At 36.9% G+C, this 16,076-nt stretch overlaps 1 long non-coding RNA gene and 1 pseudogene across 2 annotated transcripts in view; one reads left to right on the top strand and one right to left on the bottom strand.

The window, feature by feature from the left end:
• Positions 1-16,076, bottom strand: part of LOC147842964 (uncharacterized) — a 277,603-nt gene that overhangs the window by 158,170 nt on the left and 103,357 nt on the right. The gene's annotated exons all lie outside the window — the stretch shown is intronic.
• The window catches only part of LOC147842966 (sialoadhesin-like), a 35,716-nt pseudogene continuing 24,064 nt past the window's right edge, over positions 4,425-16,076 (top strand). Inside the window, exons 1-3 of the transcript XR_015495010.1 lie at positions 4,425-4,429; positions 4,793-5,425; positions 5,985-6,236. The product of XR_015495010.1 is annotated as a sialoadhesin-like (transcript). The remainder of the gene's footprint in view (positions 4,430-4,792; positions 5,426-5,984; positions 6,237-16,076) is intronic.

Here is a 16,076-nt window from a genome sequence, read left to right as displayed (position 1 = left end):
CAATCCATGCTGTTGTTTACATCCGAGTATCTCCAGATACTCAGCAAACAGGTCACTGAACAAACTGTGATGGAAGTAGAAACCCCTTATAGACTAAACACACATAACTCATCCACACGATGTCACCATTTTCACAGAATTGCATTTGTAATCAACACAGAGATTATAAATAGCAGAGTTTTCTAAAAGTTCACTCTGAATCTTGTATTCAAAAGTTTGTTTCAGGCCGTCATTTTAGTGTAAATGTACTGACAAAATGCATAAACGCTGGGAAAATATTCCTCATCATTTTTACTTCATAACTACTTCAAAACTATCTAAGGGCTCTATTTTAACCATCTAGGTACAAAGTCTAAAGCTCATGGTGCAAAAGCATTAAGGGGCTGAGTCCGAATCCACTTTCGCTATTTTAAGGATGGAAAAATGCACTCTGCACAACCTGGCGCATGCTCTAACAGGGCTGTGCTTATTCTCTTTATCAGTTATGAGTAGGGCCAGACAGAATCTGCAGATATTTTTTGCTATTTCTGCTGAGAATTTGTAAAAATTCTTAATTGTTAAACAAAGCAAGTCTCTCATATAATAGATCTACTAAAAGACAGAAAATATTACGTCAGAAACTTTATTATAAATCAAACGAACACTTTTTAAATTTGTCAATATTGCTGAATCTAATTAACATTTAATTAAATTAAACTGAACAAATATAATATACTTGTGTAAAGTAATTTACACACATTAACACGAGTAAATAAAGCCTCCATGATGGGCTAAAATCTGCTTGCGCAGATTCTGTATAGGGTGTGTTTTGAGCATAATGCGCATAAAACCAATCAGAGTCTCATCTCTCATTCCCTTTAAGAGTCAGTTGTGTCAGGCCGTGGCGCATTTGCTGTTTACATCAAGGATTTTGTAAGTGTAAAATGAACGCTTCACTAGCGAGAAAACAGTTAAACAAAGCATCTGCAGCGCGAGGATAAAGAACGAGCCTCCTCCATTCAGCCTCTTTACTTCACTCTTTACTCCTGGAGTAAGGAAACAGTGTTGTACGCACTTCACTGAAGATATCCATTAGCCTACATATTTAATTTCCTTTGTTAAGTGCAAAGATTTGTTTCAACACTATTTCTAAATTCAGTTCTAATTTCCAGCAAAGGAATAAATAAACAACAATAACGAAGCGTGGTCAAAAAGCACAATTTATATCCAAACACACGTCCTTTTCTTATCCACATATGGTGATGCAGACGTCTTCAAAACCCCACAGGTGGACAAATCTAAACTTGTTTTTTTTTTTTTATATATATAAATATGCATATAATAAATAATACTAACAATAATAATAATAATAATAATAATAATAATAATAATAATAATAATAATAGCATAATACAAATGCAGATAGTCATGAATAAACTGAAAAAGACCCCTAGATGAAGGTGGCACAGAGGCAGTGGTTTTTATATTTATGTAGAAAATAATACATTAGTTATATTATATCCTTTAATTCTTTTTCATATGTAAAGATATTTGTGTGTTGCTGCACATCCTGTGTGTATTAAGCAATGTGTACGCATTTAAACCAGCATAGGGGCATAACTAACACACTCTGTTCCTCATAATAGCAACGCACCAACAATGCGTCTTAACACACCTCCTTTCTAGACCAGAACACCCATGAGTCAACAAAGCGGCGTTATTTGCTATTTAAACACTGGCACAAAGCAGGAAAATTAGGGTTGCACTGGTCTGAAAGTTGCAACAAATTGAGCCAAACACGTCTTGTATGTATGATAGGGCCCTAAAAGAGATTGAACTTACCCATCATCATCATCACCAGCAGAAGCTTCCCTTTTCTTTTCTTCATCCATACTCGTGTTAAAGATCACTGAGTTACTGGAGAGCAGGGAGGGTGATTGGACACAATATTTCCTTCTGAAAACTGAAACTGCTCCTGGTGTTCCTCAAAGGTACATTTAATATGTTATTCTCATTAGGCACAAAGTAATGCTGCATTCAAGTCTTTCTTGAACATTTGTACTTACATTTGTTGACAAGTCATAATCATGAAGTCAAAAGCATTTCATGAGCACAGGATGGCGCGGTAGCTTTTTTTGGTAAACTCCAAGAAAATACAGCACAGTCTGTTAACTGTTTATAAAACAACTGAGTAAACAAAGCTGATCAATTTTAACAAAAATATATCAAAAACAAACACTGCATGTCAAAACATGAAAATTGAAGAATCAAAGAATAAAAATAAGAATAAAGTCAATTCTCCACTTGTGTTGATGACTTTGTGGTGCTGTTCATCTGACAGGACTTAACCACACATCAAGTCTTGAATTCATAGTAATGAGCTGATGAATTGAATCAGGTGTATTTTCTTAGCGATGGGACGCACCAAGTCGACACCAAACAGATTTAAACACTTTCATTGGCCCATGTTTAGTTTCCATTATGAATCTTTCACTTAGGCTAGGTCGGGTTCCCAAGTGTTTTAAACATGTTCACCCAAAGTATTAACTCTGTAAAAAGTATTAACTAAACTACTCAGCAGTAGTGATAATTGGTACCTAATCTGAAGTGTTACCATAATTCCTTTCTCTTTATTTAACCAGGTAAAAAAAAAACAAGATCTCATTTACAAAGGTGACCCCGATTCGAAATAAACCAAATTCCCAAGTTATTCAGTTATTAGAACAGTAGGCTACACAGAGATCAGATTTGAGAACGGGTGAACTCATAATACTGCGCATGCGTGATTCAGCAGGTGAACCGAACACAAACAGTACACGACAGCCTGCTGTGACTGAACTAATCTTTACTGATTGAACTGACTGAGATTATGATTGCTCACTATATAGTTTTGGCTTGTTGAGTCAAAACTTGGGAAGATTGACTCAAAAGATTCGGTTCGGGTTAAACATCTGAATTTCTCATCACTACTGTGTATCTAATCTCAGTAGCAGTCTTGCACACATATTTTACTTAAGGCTGCTGTCTTGTGGACTGATGTATTTGAATTTGAGGATGGGTAAATGGTAGTGGTAGATGAGAGTGGTCATGTGTCATGCTTAAAAAAATGTATCTTTGGTTAAGTTGTAAAGTTTTGTATTCAAAGATAAATTACAAATAAAGGACTGTTTTATAGAGTAACGTATGCAGCGCCAGAGTGGGACTCCTTTTCAGCCCTGGAGTTTCAAGCCTTAGACCGGCCCACCTCACTTCACAAATGAATAATAAAATAACGGCATTTCCAATTCAGTTTCTATTGACACGATCACGTCTTTTTCAAGAAAACAGCTGCTTTAGAACTTGAAATGTTCAACAACCCAAACAGTATTATATGTTTTAACAATAAAAAAAAAAATAATAATAAATTAAATTACTTAGATAGGTAAGGATCGAACTAGATCCTGCGGTGTCGTAAAGCAACATGCTGATCACTGGACCACATTGGCACTGTTGTTAAAGTGTTGTCTACTCATGGCTTAATCTTTTTCTCCCCTTTCTAGATTTCTGATCAAGTTATGTCAGATTTATTAATGTAGTGAATCATCTGATTTTCATTGAGCAGGTGTAATATTCATTAATATTAATTATGTGAGTCGGCGCAATAGCCTAGTGGTTAGCGCGTCGACATGTGGTATGGTAGCATATCTGGGTGTCCTGTGTTCGAATCCTGGCTTGAGGACATTTCCCTACCCTGCCCCCCTCTCTCGAACTTCACTTCCTGTCTAAACACTGTCCTATCTAATAAAGGCAAAAAGGCCAAAAATAAATCTTAAAAAAAAAAATTCCCAATTGTTTTAAACATTTCCTCATATTTATTAATTATTCAAATTCTTATATTCACTAAGGTGCCGCTGTTTGGGGTGGAATGATAGTGACATCATCATTAACCTGCAGGCTGCATTTTGCTCACGGAGCTGCAAGAAAATAAATAAAAAGAGCGGAGCTGCAGCAAAATAATGAATAAAAAGAGTGAGACTATGGTGAAATAAATAAATGAAAAAAGTGCGACTGCTGAGAGTGCAAGCAGCTAGGGACACCGGCCCTCGCGGCCAAAAAACGGACCGGCCCACCGGGTATTCTCCCGGTCCTCCCGATAAGCCAATCCGTGCCTGACCGTATGTGTTCAAACATGTTAGAGAATCAATATTAGAATTGTCATTTAACTATATCAGCTAATGTTAGTCTACCTGCTGACGTCAGAGGATGTGTAGTTTCCGCAGTCACATTGTTCTGGGAATGCTCTTATTTACCGATGATTTGAGTTTTCAATTCGAAACGTGAAAATAAAATAGACAGTAACATTTTTAGAAAGATGTCTTGAAATTGCATTATTAATTCAAAGCTCTCATCTTTCAAGTTTTCTATCAGAGAAAATACATTTTTCTGATCATGCTGATACACAATGCATGTCGTAACCAGAGATAATGTGTGTTTTTATGTGGCATTTAAGTGGCACCAAAATTTGTGTTGTGATTCGGTCTGGTGCATGCAGGTTATATAGGTATGGCACTGGGTTTCTGTCCACTTTGTTAGACTACTTTTATAAGTTTGATTATACTCTATATATAAGTATTATATGATGCATATTGAAGTTGCATCAGATGTGGATGCAAAACTATGTAGATTGTCTAAAACATTAATCTTTCAATTGGTTTTAACGGGTAATTGTAAATATTTGTTTAATCATCAATCCAAATTAAGCTGGTTTAGATCTTCAATGTTTGCAGCACTTTTCTGCCTTCATCAATATTTCCTCATATGTGTATTAATCCAGCAAGACCAAAGCCTGCAGTGAATATGAGTCCAGATCAGTGTTTATTGGAGAGACAGTCACTCTCACATGTGACATACAGACAGGAGGAAACATTCAGTGGATCAAATACAGCTGGATTAAAGATAGAGACACTCACAATCCACACAGAACAACATCAGCAGCAGAGTTGAGTTTCAGAGCTGATTCTGTGTCTGTCAGTGGTCAATACAGCTGTAGAGGAGAGAGATCAGACTCAAAGAGATCAGACATCAGTGCTGCTGTTACACTGACTGTGTCTTCGGGTGTGTGTGTTCAGTATTATCAGAGTCTGTATCTGCTCCTCTATGGCTCTGTAACTCTTCATGTTTGGTTCAGATGAAGCTCAGGCAGCAGTGCGAGTGTCTCCACAGCCGTGGCTCACTGAAGGACACTCGGTGACTCTGATCTGTGAGGTTCCAGGCTCCTCTACAGGCTGGACGTTCAGCTGGTTCAGAGATGCTGATCATCTGTCAGACAGCAGCAGAGGAGCTGGAGGCTCTTACACTCTCAGTCCTGCTGCTCTACAGCACACAGGAGTTTATACGTGCAGAGCAGAGAGAGGAGAACCAGCCTATTCCTCACAGAACAGCAGCGCACAGCCACTGTGGGTCACTGGTGAGAGTTCACACTCACTATATATCCATACTGTAATAATAATAATGCCTTTTTTAATTTAAATGAAAGTACTGATAATAACTAATAAAAGTCAGTGTGCTTAAATCAGCATGTTCTGCTGTGCCTTGTGTGCTGTCAAATTCACACAGCTATTTAAGTTTACTGAGCAGCAGATGAACAGGTTGAACACATGATCCACTCTCTACAGTCATGTTGTGTATACAGTGTGTATACAGCTTGAAAAAACAAATTACATGGATGTTTTCAGCGACAGGTTTCAGCCACTGTTTAAACTTGTGTTTCTCCAACCAGGAGTACACAAACTTACATTTTCCCATTTTGCCGTCTGTTTGGTAGGGGTGACCCTGATCTTTTTCTTTTTAGCATGTCTGAATGTTTACACATCTCAGGCTGATTGGCCTCAGATGTTTTTTGGTGTTCAATCTGATCCATTTTCAAGAGTCTTTTTCAATAATTATTAACTACACCTTTAAGTTGCATCTAAGTTATGTTTCAATACCTTTTTAAGATGAGCAGAGATCTTTTTCTTCTTCCTCAGGTGTTTCTGCTTCAGTGCGTCTGGTGCTCAGGCCCAGCAGAAGTCAACACTTCTCCTCTGACTCTCTCTCTCTGAGCTGTGACTCTGCTGGATGGACAGTGAGAAGATACACACACACAAACACACAAGATTGTTCAGCACAAACAGGATCTACATGTGGAATCCAGTCTCTCAGCACATCTGACACTGGAGTTTACTGGTGTGAGTCTGAATCTGGAGAGAAACGCCATCCTCTGAACATCACTGTACATGGTGAGTCCTGTTACTAAGATCACAGCATCTACACACATTCACATCTCAATTACACACACACATTCTCATATCACTGTTTTCTGTAAAGCCAATAACAGACTGACTTGATTATTATTTTATTACTGGTTAAAAATCTGACTACAATTAACATCAATTTATAACTGTTTTATTTGAGGCTCAAAAAGGTTATAAATTCATAAAACTGCTGATATATTAGATGTGGGGCTAGGATAGGGGTTGTACCTCTAAATATACACAAGGGCATTTTTATTCAGTGTTGTTCTCTCAGGGTTGTTGGTAGGTTGTTCTTCAGTTATCAGTATTTGATGCTCTTGTTACATTTATTGATTTGATTTATTTTTTTATTGTGATCAACTGGTTCATCAGAGTTGACATCTACATGTAGTGCAGAAATGGTTGACAGTGCATGCACATACTTGATGTGCATACATTTAAAGTAGAATCTGACCTTAAGGAATGGCTGTCAGAGAAATAAATGTATTTAGGTTGGTAATGACTTGAGAGTGAATAAACAGTACGTTTTTTGATGAACTCTTCAGTTATTTGCCTAATAACAACTGTATCTGAAAGTGAACAATACAGAAACTGAGGATCTATTCATAATCCAGCTAAAATAAAGCTCAACTGGGTTCAATCATTCCATCTTCCACTTCCCTTCTTCAAAGTGTGAAATGACTGTTTAAACACAGCAAGTGTCTGTCTGTTAATGCAGGCTATTAGTGTGTCAGGATGGGCTCCGGAGCACTGCCTCTCATCATCTGTGAGTATTTGATTATGATACACAGTTATTTTCTGTTTTTAATTTAATTGTTTTGTATAAAACCATGCGTGTGTGTTGTGTGGTGTTTGAGTCTCTCTGCATATTGTGTTGTTTATTGTTCAGATTTAGTGTGAATATGCATTACATGCTGATCAGATGCAGAAGAAGAAGGACAAATGAGCACAAGGAAGCAATTTACACAACTATAAGATTGTCTGCTTTCTCCTAATATCAAGTGCTGGGTGCTTTTCTATAAGATGCTAATTTGATAATGGCACATTTTCTTCGACATTGTACACAATTAACGCATAATGCAAGCTAAAATAGTAAAAATAGTGGCCATAATAATTGTTTACATTGAAGGATTCGGATTTCTGCTTTCCAATCCGTCTCATCATGGACCAACGTTTATCCTTTTCATCATCCTGTTTCTCAGTATTTAACTGTGAATTGATTTTAATTAATGAATAAGTTAACACATTGCTTAATATAAGAATGTTCAATGCATTTGCCAGTCTCTTTATAACTTTTTTCAGAAGCCACCCAACTAGGTCAGAGGTCACGGAGACCTTGAGTGGAGCTGAGGACTGGAAGCAGCTGTTTCTATTGTTATTTCTACGAGTTAATACGATCTAAAATGTCTAAAGTGATTTTGCAATTTTTACGGTTTAATCTTATAAAGAGATTCTACTTTTTATTTAAGATAGACTTTGTGTAGTAAGGAATTATAACTGCCTGAATGTAGATTATACCGGTTTTTAACCAGTTTTGATAAAGTCGGCTGAGAGTACACTCAGCCATGGGCGTAAATCCCGGGGGGGACATGTCCCCTCCCATCCGAGGGTTGTCACCCCCCCCCCCCCCCACCACCACCCCCCAAAAAAATATATTATTTTTTCTAAGTAGAAAGAAAACCGCATTCATCATTTAAAATGCATTTAGAAACAGTTGAGTTCCCCCTCCCCTTCCTCAGAGTGGTTCGGTCCACTGCGTGCTAAACGCTAAAGCCGTTTCTCATGCATTGTTTTATTTGTGACGACTTGGCATAATGTTAACTTAACATTAACGACCACAATTAGCATATTGTTTAGCTGCTACGTCCAGTCTAACCCCACTGTATTTTTGTATAATCAGTTTCTATTCTGTTCTTAAGTGACTCAATTAATTTGAAATAAAAAAATGTCCGTTTTTATTGTTGATTATTTTTATGATAGTTTTACATTCTTTATGTAAAGCACTTTGAATTAGCATTGTGTATAAAATGTGCTACTGTAAATAAATAAACTTGCATTGCAGTGTCATGCATTGTATAAAATGACAGAGAAAATGGACATAAGATCATTTTTCAGTGCAGCTAAACGCCAAGTACAAAAAGTTCACATATTAAGCAATTTGGCTTTCATAATGAGTGCTTATGAAAATACTAATGTCACAATATCAATTGCAGGCAAGGGAAAAAGAACTGATTGAGGAACAGGCAGAGTAGGGTCAGTCAGATGTACAGTGTCAGGTAAGGGTGTTGTGCTTTATTGAAGGGATAATGATAATTCTATTGGGGGGTGAACTAGGGTTCACCTATTTACAATATGATCAGTCAATTTAACAAGTGTAATGTAAACTAGTTATTATGAGTATGGAAAATGTCTTTTCCTGCATTTATTCTGCTTCTGGAGTCAGTCTGCTGACTGTAAACAACACAACAAACAATACAATATATAGTTTTTAAGAAAAACTTGCTTTATCTTTGAACCTGGTAAAAACTTTGAAAAATAGTCATAATGCCGTAGTCTCCATGCTATAATAATAATGATGAAACCATTTTTAACTGCGGGGACATATCTTTATTAGTACAATTTGGCTGTATTATTACTGTGTCCCCTTCAAAAAATGATAGAAAGAAATTTTATATTTATTGTCCCCCCTACTGTTAAATCAGATTTACGCCCATGCACTCAGCCTTGGATAAGAAACAGATTATACTTTATGTGTGTGTGTTCTATTTGATTGTTAATCCGTTTCACAGGTCTGGAGTCAGCTCTAATCAGTCTAAGGCAGTGGTTCTCAAACTTTTTTTACCAAGTACCACCTTAGAAAAAAATCGTCTCTCCAAGTACCACCTTACGACGCTATTTTTTAACCAGTATTAAAAAATAGCGTCATAGGCCTAGTTAAGCAGCTACAGGTGTGCACAGTTTAAAAACGATGCAGATTACTTCCTATTATTAAGAATATGTATTAATGTCAGTCACTTTAAACATTTTAAATAGTCTGAACATTAACTGTGCTTGCAGATAAAAGAAAAATTTTAGTTAAAATGTGCTTTTAAAAGTTGCGCTTTTCTTAAAAAGTAAAAAGAAAACTGCTGTACTTAAATCTAAAGTATTCATAGTAGCCTATTCATAAAAAGCTGGAAATGTTGCTTGGACCTTATAAATATAGGCTATATGTCATATTCATACACTTTCAGACAAATCTTGAAATAAATGTTAAATGTACATATGACAGGGTTCATACAGGCACAGCCTAATGAAAATCAATTCCAGCACCTTTTTTTTTTTTTTTCAAGACTGACATGCTATGTATTGAAGACCTGAAATGTATTCTCAGCAACCCATAAAACATTGCATAGGAATAGATACAAATAGAAAACATTAATAATAATATTTATTAATCATATATTAATAATATAATAAACCTGCACTAAATGCTTGTGAAATCTTTTTTGTACTCAAGTAAAAATACTATTACACTGCTAAAATAACAACATTTTTAGTAAATAATGCTAATATTAGGTAAAAGTACAAAGTACTCTTTTAAAAAGTACTAGTTTGTTACTTTTGAAAAAAAAAAAAAAATCAGATTTTCATTATGAAATCACTTTTTTTAAGTGTAAACCTGATTTAATGGTTTGATTGCTTAAATCCCAAAGCTACGTGTATAGGAATTTGCACTAAAAAAGGAAGTATGGTCGATTTTTTCTTTCATGATAATTAATCTTTTTCAATAGCACTGGTAAAACTACCAAATAATCTTTAAGGCCATAGAGACACTTTTTGCCCATTTTTTAAAAAAGGTATTTTTAAGCTTTGAAAGGTTAAATTAAAGTATATGGTAAAAATATTTTTATTTAGCCTTTTATTTTCATATTTTACACTATTTTTCTTTACAATATGGCAAATTTGTTTCTTAAATAGCTGTCCATCACATGCAGATTTTATTTTACACTTAATCTTAACCTAAAATAGAAACTTAAAAAAAATACAAGTACACTGTCAGTAAAAAATAAAACAAATGACTTCATTTTACTTGAGGTATTTGAAATATGACGACACTACACTTATCAAAGCAGTGCTTTAAGAGCCTTATTGTAAATGTTGATAAATAAACAATAAGTAACAATGGATTGCTTTGACCTGTAATGCTTTAAGACAGATCAGAATACAGCTAAATGTGTAAATCACACAAATACCTCATCCAGAAACATTTCCAGCATAATTCTTTTGTCGTAAAGAAATAAAAAAGTTCCACCTTTGCTAAAAGTAAGTTTCACTTGACAACACAGCCAAATAAGAAGACCATTAGCATTGTCATCGATCATGCATCAATCTATTTCTAAATACTTGATAACTTTGAATACTTTTGACTAAATTTAGTCAAGGAGCAAAGACAAATAATGTCTACTTTAATAGTGGAAAGATCGCGATTGTATTCTATCTGAGCACACAGGCGATCATGAGAGCACTTCCAGTCCATTTGAAAAAAAAGCATATTTAAGAGCTCGCATATCTGTTTTAGCGATTTGCGTACATGAATGCGCTCTAGTGTTAAAATAAAGCACTCGCCACATTTGCAGAAATGAGTAATTGCGCAATACCTTCATTCCCGCGCCGCCATTCAGAATGTATTTAGAGGAGTGACAGGTCAGAGGCGAGTCGACTGGCTGTCGGAGAGCGAAACGTGTTTGTAGATCATCAAATAGGCAGGAAATATGTCCGCGGTTTAATTACTCAGCTAGACATCTCTATAGTGAAAACATCCGAGAAGCATTAATCCAACAAAACATTTGTTTTTAAGTTGTTTTTTTCTGTCTCTGCAACACAGAAAGCCTTTGTCCCGCCCTTACATTTCACGCAACTAGACAAGGTCGACTGTGATTGGCTACTTTTCATGTCAGTCAAATAACGCTCCAGAATCAATTCTTAAACTTTGGAAACTGATTTTCAGCAGCTTATGACACAATGCACTAAAACAAACACTCTAAGCACAATGTTGTGGTCGTACGCTTCACAAAACAGCCAATGCTGATCACATCGATTGTATATTACACATTAAAGGATTAAAAGTGTTAATGTTTCTTTTATTATTCAGCGATTCCTCCGCGTACCACTAGGAGGAAGCCCACGTACCACTAGTGGTACGCGTACCACAGTTTGAGAACCACTGGTCTAAGGGATGTCTGACGTTTATGTTTAGATAATGTTCAGAATTGTACGCACAAACCCCACGTGGAAATTTTTCTAGTCTATCTGTGTTTTAACCAATCAGGTTAGAGCACCTATATGTATGACGCAGTTAATGACGTTATGTGAGAGTATAACTGTTATTAATTGGTGATTGTAAGCAGAGCTGCCTATAGGAACTCATTGAGTCTTGAAGCTGGCTTCTGCGAATGAAACTGCAAACTATCTTCAGTAAACTTGATTTATTTATTTAAATCTCTGACTCCGGCTCTTCTTCATCTACCAGTCTGGTCATTCTTTGGGTCAAACTGTAAACTATCCCTCCAACATATAAGTGCATTTGCTAAAGAGAGTTAAAGGATATTGTGTATGAAGAATGCTCAACATAAAATAAAGACACCAGCAAAAGACAACAGCATCATTAGCAAGTTCTTTTTATCTGTGGTGTATCGACTACTATAGTGCCAGTACCAGGCCCGGATTGGCTAATCGCAAGGACCAGGAGAATTCCTGGTGGGCCGGTCTGTTTTTTGGCCATGAGTTCAGCTGCTTGCTCTCTCAGCAGTCACACTTTTTAAAAAAAAATTTTATTTGTTTATTTATTTGTTTGTTTATTTATTTATTTATTTATGTATTTATTTATTTTACCATAGCCTCACTCTTTTTATTCATTGTTTTTCCGCAGCTCCGCTCTTTTTATTTATTTTCTCGCAGCCCCGTGAGCAAAATGCAGCCTGCAGGTTAATGATGACAGCCCCTTAGTGAATACAAGAATTCAAATAATGAATATAAATGAATGTTACACATGCTCAATGAAAATCAGACGATTCACTACATTAAATCTGTCATAACTTGATCAGAAATCTAAAAATGGGAGAAAAAGTTTAAGCAATCAATAGAAATACTGTGGTTAAGAGTTTTGCAGATAACAGGTGCAGCAGCGTAACAGCGCCATTGTCATCCAGTGGTCAACATGCTGTTACAAAGCCGCCGATCCAAGTTCGAATGTCACCTAATTATTCATTCATTCATTTTCTTGTCGGCTTAGTCCCTTTATTAATCCGGGGTCGCCGCAGCGGAATGAACCGCTAACTTTTCCAGCAAGTTTTTATGCAGCGGATGCCCTTCCAGCTGCAACCCACCTCTGGGAAATGTCACCTAATTAATATATCTATTTTCTTTTTCATTTTTAATGTTAAGACTGTTTGGGTTACTTGTATAGGTGTACAGCACAGAATATGTATTCAGATATTGCAGGAAAGGACATTATGATGTTTTAAAGTTTAATCTATGTATTGAAAATCTAAAGATCTATTTTAATCCCGTCACAAATGCACACATGAACACAATTTGTTCTTCCATTTTCGTATTTGGTGCTTGTGTTGTATTTTATTGTTTTAATACTTTTGTTTAGGCTCAGCAGGCTGGTTCACAGTTCACACCTAAATACTGTAGTGCAGAAGCAGCTGACAGTGCATGTGGAACTGGTACAACGTGTAACACATTACTATAATACAATTGAACACATTGTATGCACATCATTCAGTAAAAAAAAACAAAAAAAAAAACTAAGTAAAATCTTGTTTGGATGACTGACGTTTATTTTCACAATTTCGCAAAATGTTAGATCATGATGAAGCATCTTTTCAATTTAATTTATTTATAAAGCACTTTAAATAGGGATGGGAAGATTAACCGATATGTATCGATACGCGGTCATGCGCGTGCACGATGCGAGTGCATCGGTAGAGCAGCAGAGGATGAATGAAATTTTGGAAGCAAATCGAGATGCATCGGTTTTTGCGAGATGCATCGGTTTTTCCAAGATACAGCTTATATTTTTAATATAGAATGTATTTTTTATTTATTAACAAGTGTTGTCAACCTGTTTTTGGCGCATAATTTAATCGACCTACTTAAAGTAAGCCTTAGCAACGGATTTGCGGATGTGTACACTTACACTACAACTGTATCAGGTGTGCGGATGAAGCTAGTGGTGCGCCCTCAGAAAGCGCGAGAAGCAAAACAAACATTTTATTCCCCACTGAGTTTTAAATCTAAAGTATGGCAACATTATGGATTTAAGGATATACGACATGACAGGACAGATGCAATTTGCAAAAGTGTGCCGCGCATCTGTAAAATACACGGGCAGTACGACTAATCTGAAATCTCACTTGAAGCGGCGCCACTGTGTTGTTGTGAAAGCTCCATCTTCCAGTGGACCTCTATTCTGCCGCCCTATGCGCGGATATAACTGAGGACGCGCCGGAGTCGCGGACCTCTGTTCTGCCGCCCTATGCGCGGATATAACTGAGGACGCGCGTGTGTCGCGGACCTCTATTCTGCCACCCTATGCGCGGATATAACTGAGGACAAGCGGGCGCTGATGGAGGTGTCGCGGACATAACTGAGGATGCGGGTGGTAAGGGGGGGTGTTGCGGACGCCGCCCTCTCTATACTTCCGCCCTAGGCGGCCGCCTAGGTCGCCTCTATGGACGTGCCGGCCCTGTTCATCTGCAAAGATATTCAGCCTAGTGTCACGGAGAACGAAGGTTTTGAACACCTCCTTCTGTTAATTTTTATTTAATTACAATAATAATAATATTAATAATAATAATGATAAAAATAATGGGCGTCACGGTGGCACAGTGGGTAGTTTGACCACCTCACAGCAAGAAGATTGCTGGTTTGTTATATTTTTATTAGCCTGTTGTTTACAGTGACAGTGATGTTTCAAAGCAGCATAACACTGCTAGTTCACGACCTTAAGTTTTGAATATTCAGTGGCAAAATATATCTTTGTAAAACTTGTTTTCATAGTTGAAAAGTTAAATCACAATTCTTGTTGTGCAATGCTAAACCTTTATGTTGAAAGAGTGCAAATATATATATTTTAATATATATTGCACTTATACATTCTGTTTATCTTGAAAATACTTAAATAATATGTGCTATATGTTCTAAAATGGCCCTCTACTGTAAACTGACACTCTGGCTCTGAGAGAAAAGCCAGTTTGTAAAAAAAGTCTTGGTTTTGCTTGGTTAATAAATAATCAATCAAACTCATTCAATGGCACAGCATCCTCTTTCACATAATCTCATAAACTTGATCTAATTAGTTAGTGCTGAATTATCGCATCGTATCGTGATATGGGTGTGAATCGTATCGTGTCGCATCGCAATATGTCACAAATGTATCGCTAATATATCGGATCGTATTCTTTGTATCGAGATGCGTATCGGATCGGCATTATAGCTTAGATGCCCAACCCTAACTTTAAAACAACACAGTTGACCGAAGTGCTGACAACAAAGAGTAAAACAAACTTTAAAATACAAATAAATAAACATAAAATGTCAACATCTCATGCTGTGCTAAAAGCCAAATTAAACAAGTGGGTTTAAAAAAGAGATTCAACAACAGTAATGGAAGAGGCTTGTCTAATGTACAACGGCAACTCATTCTACAATTTTGGTGCAGCCACAGCAAAAGCCCGATCCTCTCTGAGCTTTCGACTGGTGCTGAGCACACCCAGGAGGAGCTGGTCAGCTGACCTGGGCGAACGAGAAGGTGTGTAGGGACAGAGAGGTAAAGGGGTGCAGTAGACACTTAAAAACAAATAAAAGTAGCTTAAAATGGATCCTGAAATTCACGGGCAGCCAGTGAAGAGAAGATAAAACCGGGGTGATGTGCTCGTATTTGCGTGCAGTTTAAAGACGTGCAGCTGCATTCTGAACCAGTTGCAGTCGAGAGATCGAAGACTGACTCACCCCAAAATAAAGAGCGTTGCAGTAGACCAAGCTGAAGGGTATAAAAGCATGGATCACTGTTTCAAAGTGCTTGTGCGTTAAAACACGCTTAATTTTGGCCAGTTGTCGTAAGTGAAAGAAGCTAGAGTGATCAACAGACTGAATCTGGCTTTCAAGTTTTAGTTCAGGATCCGTTTTAAAACCCAAGATCACAATCTCTGGCTTACAGAAAGTTTCGAGATTATTTAGGTGTACAGAATGAGCGATGTTGGAACTGGGGCCAAACACCATCATTTCGGTCTTAGAATCATTAAAATGGAGAAAATTCAGTGCCACCCAAGTTTTTATGTCCTTTAAACATGAGTCCAGTGCATTTAGAGGAAGGTCATCTGTCCTTTTAAGGGGAATATAAGTTTGACAGTCATCAGCATAACAGTGAAAGGAGATGCCGTGTCTCCTGAGAATCGAACCAAGTAGAAGCAGATATAGAGAGAACAATATAGGGCCCAGAATAAAACCCTGTGGAACTCCATAAGCTAGTGGAGCACAGGAGGACTCACAATCACCCAATCGGCCTTCCAAATAGGACCTGAACCATTCCAAAGCCACACCTTTAATGCCAACCCAATGTGCCAAGTATGTGAAAGTAAAATTCACATGTACAGTTGTGTATAGTTCTTCATATATCTTTTGTATAGTAGTCTTAAATAATATATTATTGCTTAATATTGCAGCCCGCCATTATCAATGTAAGTATTTAAGCAAACATCTACATGTGAACAGTGTCTGCTGGATTTTACAGACGCTCAGCTGCAGAGTCTGTGCTGGTTAGTGTGAAACCACAGC

Source organism: Danio rerio, chromosome 7 (assembly GCF_052040795.2).
Source record: "Danio rerio strain M-AB ecotype USA chromosome 7, GRCz13ab, whole genome shotgun sequence".
NCBI lineage: Eukaryota > Metazoa > Chordata > Actinopteri > Cypriniformes > Danionidae > Danio > Danio rerio.
The sequence above is the reverse complement of the archived record's forward strand: the minus strand, read 5'-3'. Positions and strand labels throughout refer to the sequence as shown.